A 5,804-nucleotide genomic window follows, 5' to 3' on the forward strand; every position below is an offset into this window, starting at 1 on the left:
CCCTTCCAGGTCAGGAGTAAGTTCCAAACAAAAGTATCCCTTTGTTTGACACCTAAAAACATCTGTTCTTCAACCAGCAGCTGCATACTTGTTAAACAACATGTTTTAACATCACATAGAGCATTGGTTCCACCTCCTTGGAACAAACCCTCCTTGAAAGTCTTCAAGGTCTTCATATATACTACCCAAGAGTGTAACAGAATCAGTGATCAGGTGATTCTTACCATCCTGAAGAGAGAATGTCATGATGGGTGGACTTGAGGAGACTCAAGTATCTTTGACATCTTCAGTAGGTTATGATGAAATCTTGAATACAGCAACCTTTCATCCACAAAGAAACTACATCAGAGTTTGAGTTTTGCCAGGTATTATGCAGCGGAAATCATAATACAACTCACTTTATGTACACACCCTTCACCAGATCAGCCTCCAAGAACATACTAGGCTTGAATATGATTCAATACTAGCACAGCTGTCCCACACATAGGCCAATTGCCAACCACTAGAGACCGGTACCCATAGTTCCTGTCATGAATAGTCCATCCACCTACTTCAAGGGACCATTCAGGGAACTCACAGAACCATCCACCGGTTCCAACATCAGTACTAATATAACTCCTTGCAAGATACCAGAAAGTATCATCCATGGATCTCATCCAGAAACAGAACAGGATGCCTGCTCTAATACCATTTGAAATTCTGGTGTAGTCAGAGTTTAGATGTTCTACTCCAAGTAATGACATCTGATCTAACATTGTTACTAATACAGCAAGACAGTTATACAAATTAAAACCTAGTACTGATATGCACACATTCACAGATGTCACGACATCTGCTACTATATCACCATAGAATGGAAGAACACCCAGTTCTGTCCATCTAGTACAAAGACACAGCAGAGATCAAACATAGCACTTACTTCTGTTGAGCCTGCACAGTTATCAGCATGATGTCTCAACATTGATTCGAACATCATCTGTTACAGCATTACCGGTTGACCTTATTTTATAACGGACAGAATTATAAAGTGCAGAAGGTAAAAACACAAGTAATTGTTAACCCAGTTCGGTGTCACACACACCTACGTCTGGGGGCATACCAAGCTAGGAAGAAGATCCACTATCAGCAGTATTAATTCAGAGTTAAACTCCCCCGTTTACAACTCTTCACTTAATCCCTACCCAATGCAATCTATACCTAGGAACTCCTAGATAGAAACCTCCAGTTTCCATTCCTATCACTACAATCACAATGTAATGCTAAACACCTTGAACTTGCTTCACAGCTTCGCTCAAGACCATAATCACTCTTGCCTACAGGCTTTGAGTTACAAATACTCTCAGCTTTGAACACTGAGAAACACATGGTAACCTTCCCACAGATTGGGAGGTTTACCTCACACACACCCCTAAATTTTCATTCTATGAGGCTTACAAAGACTAGGTTACAATATGTTATTTATAGCCTAATCACCCAACTGGATTTGGGCCTTCAGAAATCGCAGCAAACTTCTTCTTTGCTGTTACAACATCAGCAGAAACTTTCTGCTACAAACAAGGTCTTCAATCTTTTAGTTCCTAAAATATCTCCATATTTAGTTCCTAAAATATCTCCAGACCTCCACAAATAATGCCACATAGGATTCTAACTAATTTCCACATATTAGTGTGCTAACAAATAGGCTATTTGTTAGGTTCCTTAATTGTAGCTTGGTTGTTGGTTTCCTGGATTTTAGCCTGAGAAAAAGGCTGAAACAGAAAAACTAAACAACCTACAATATAGCATATGCTGTCAGGAATGAATGTCACAACATTCAGTTTGACTTCCAAATCATTAACCATCTGCTAAGTCTGTTTTTCCTGAAAACAGACTGTACAATTTGTTGTACTGTACAGAACCAATCTGTCCATACTTCAGTATCAGCGTACATTAATAAATGTCAAAACATCCAATTTGATATTCACACATAGAGCCTTACATCAGGTCTGTTATCCTCTTGATAAGCAGACTGAGTTGCATACTGAAATGTAGCAGAAAACCAATCTGCTTATTGTTCAGTATATGCTGTCAATGATGAATGTCATAACATCCAGTTTGACATTCAGACAGTAGGCCTTATGCCAGGTCTGTTATTTCCTTGATAAGCAGACTGATAATAAATACTGAGTTATAGTAGAACACCACCTGTTCTATTCCTCAGTATCTGCTGGCAGGGATGAATGTCATAAGATCCAGTTTGACATTCAATGAATCCTGTATTAGCTAATCCTGCAGTACACTACTCAGAATGTCATGACATCAGCCAAGACATCAGAGTACAGCTAGGTATTCTAACATACAATGCAGTCAAACAAACATCTCCACAGCATGTCATGACATCAGTCAAGACATTAGAATCCAGCTAGTGTTTTACCATACAATGCAGCCAATCAAACATCTACAAGTATCGAGACTCACAATCAATGATCTTCTAACTTAAGTAGTATATTGCATATTCTTTCTTCCTTGATTCATCTTGGTGACCCAATACACAATCCATGGAGTCATCAAGCACGGCCAAGTACATAATCAAGGATCTCCCTTCGACAGGCGGAGACAGAATCGGAGGCTCAGACAAATACTCTTTGATACTATCAAAGGCCTTCTGGCAATCCTTGGTCCAATCATGACGCTGATCTTTCTGGAGAAGCTTGAATATAGGCGCACATGTGGCAATCATGTGGGATATAAATCTCGAAATATAATTCAAGTGGCCAAGAAAACCTCGGACTTGCTTCTCAGTTTTGGGCGCAGGCATCTCTTGTATTGCTTTGACCTTGGTAGGATCCACTTCAATACCTCTTTCACTGACAATAAAGCCCAATAACTTGCCGGAACGGACTCCAAATGTACACTTGTTCGGGTACAGGCGGAGTTTATACTTCCTCAAACACTGGAAAAGCTTCAACAAGTGTTCTACATGTTCAACTTCCGTTTTCGACTTCGCAATCATATCATCAACATACACCTCAATCTCCTTGTGCATCATATCATGAAACAAGGTAGTCATAGCTCGTTGATACGTGGCTCCGGCGTTCTTCAAACCGAAGGGCATCACTCGATAACAGAATGTTCCCCAAGGTGTGATGAATGTTGTCTTCTCCATATCCTCGGGTGCCATTTTAATCTGATTGTAACCGGAAAATCCGTCCATAAATGAGAAGACATTGAATTTAGATGTATTATCTACCAACATATCAATGTGTGGTAGAGGAAAATCATCTTTCGGACTAGCTTTATTCAAGTCTCGATAGTCCACACACATTCAGACTTTTCCATCTTTCTTAGGCACAGGCACAATATTGGCCACCCATTAAGGATATGTAGAAGTCACCAGAAACCCCACATCAATTTGCTTCTGAACTTCTTCTTTGATCTTCACTACCATATCAGGATGAGTTCTTCTGAGCTTCTGCTTCACAGGTACACACTCAGGCTTCAATGGCAAGAAATGTTGCACGATATCAGTATCTAGACCAGGCATGTCTTCATACGACCAGGCAAAGACGTCGACATATTCTCGTAACAACTCAATCAACCCCTTCTTGACAGACTCTTCAAGGAGTGCCCCAATCTTCACTGCACGAATGCAGTTATCAGACCCCAAGTTGACTGTTTTGAGATTCTCAAGATGTAGTTGAATGATCTTCTCCTCGTGCTCAAGCAGACGAGTAATCTCATCAGGAATCTCTTCAACATCATCTTCTTCCGCCTCAAATACAGGGAACTCAAAGTTAAGGGATGGTGTTAGATCATTATGTTCAATGGGTTTGATCAACCTGCATAATGATTTTGAGTATAAAAGAGATTTCAGAATTCAAGTAAGGCAAATCATTATGCAGATGAAAAGATTGATTTTATTCTTTTTTTAGGGTTTTATGGTGATCACCAATTTCATGTAAAAAAGCAAAACGGGAAAATAATTTGGAAAAACAAACATTTAACATGTGATTATTGAATGAATATCATTGTATTAATCAATATGCCAACAATGTCATCACTTCTCCTTTTGGCATAGGAGAAGGATTTTCAAACAAAATGAACACATTACGTTGACTTATGGATAACTGTTGGAACATCAACAGCGACCCAATTATTGCAGATTCCGCCTGGTATGACAAAGTTGCCAAGGTCTTCCTCTTCATCATCTTCAATAATGGCAGCAACTTCCTGATCTTCAACCGTGTGGATAAAACCACCACTCTGGAACAGCCCACGCTCAGATGGTTGATAATCAATTCATAGAGACCCTCAGGCTTGAATCATGTAGCTTTTCCATCTTTTGAAAAGACTTTGGAGGATGACCTTCCCATTTCCATATGATATGCAAAATGCAATGTCTAATGCCCTAAAACATGAAATGCAATTCCCCAAACTAGTCTCAAGCAGAGGAGGGAAAATTTTGAGGTGTTACAGCTGCCCCTATTCAATCCACTGTGAACCTGTCGATATGAACAACCTCGGCTTTCAGATGATCAGGGTGAAGAGTGGTTGAATACAATAAAAGCCTGAAAATTTGCATTGGAGTAAAGTGAAGTAACAATGCCTGTCAGAATCGGCAAAGAGGTGGTCTTGAAAGAAGAATCCGTCTGGTACGGTGAGCGTCGGTCTGAATACCGAAAAAGAATGTTAACCTGGATACCAAAATAAATGATAACACAGGAATAACCATGGCCTGAATGCCACTCATCAATCTGAATACTGGAAATGACTTCGATCTGAGCATCAGACGATACTTGATTATTAATATCGGTCTGAACACCGAGAGACTGGCTTGAATGCCACTTCGGTCTGAATACCAGGAAAAAATTGGCCTGAATGCCACTTCGGTCTGAATACCGGAAAACTGGCCTGAATGCCATTTCGATCTGAACATTGGAAAAACTGGCCTGAATGCCACTTCGGTCTGAATACCGGAAACTTGGCCTGAATGCCACAAGTTGCGTCGACCTGAACGTCGGAAACTTCTTCGATCTGAACATCGGAAAATTGGCTTGAATGCCACTTCGGTCTGAATACCGGAAACCTGGCCTGAATGCCACAAGTTGCGTCGACCTGAACGTCGAAAACTTCTTCGATCTGAACATCGGAAAATTGGCCTGAATGCCACTTCGGTCTGAATACCGGAAAAACTTTCATGCCTGTCAGCATCGGAAGATATAAGGAAAATGATAATTGAGGCGGCACGCGGGCCAACGACCCATGCTGGGAATAGTAAAGATAAGCCACGAACAGGCTGCCCCTATTCAATCCATCGTGAACCTGTCGATATGAACAACCTCGACTTTCAGATGATCAGGGCGAAAAGTGGTTGAATACCAATAACAAACGAACAATTTATGCTCCGATGGGAATTATTATTATTTTTTGCTTTTCTTGAACCCCAAAAAACTTCTTTGATTTTTCTTTTTCTCGGACCCCTACACAAATATTTTTCTTTCGCGCGGATAATCCCTGATCACCGCATTTGAACCCCGGCAACTTCATGTCACTCTTGCTGTCAAACAATGAACCCCGTTCTCCATTTGAACCCCAGTCGCCGGACGATGACTATCGATCGTCATTGTGAACCCCATTCTCCAGAAGACACCCCGTATCTCCTTTTCTCCATTTGAACCCCGTTCTCCAGAAAATGCCCAGCACTTCCTTTTCTCCTGGTGGACCCCGATTTCCGTGCTGATCGCTAACGTTCTCCAATCTTCACTTCCATCTCTGAACGACGGAAATTTTTCCCCCAATATCGGGCTACTGGGAAATACAGTTGA

This window comes from Lathyrus oleraceus, chromosome 5 (assembly GCF_024323335.1).
Source record: "Lathyrus oleraceus cultivar Zhongwan6 chromosome 5, CAAS_Psat_ZW6_1.0, whole genome shotgun sequence".
Taxonomy (NCBI): Eukaryota; Viridiplantae; Streptophyta; class Magnoliopsida; order Fabales; family Fabaceae; genus Lathyrus; species Lathyrus oleraceus.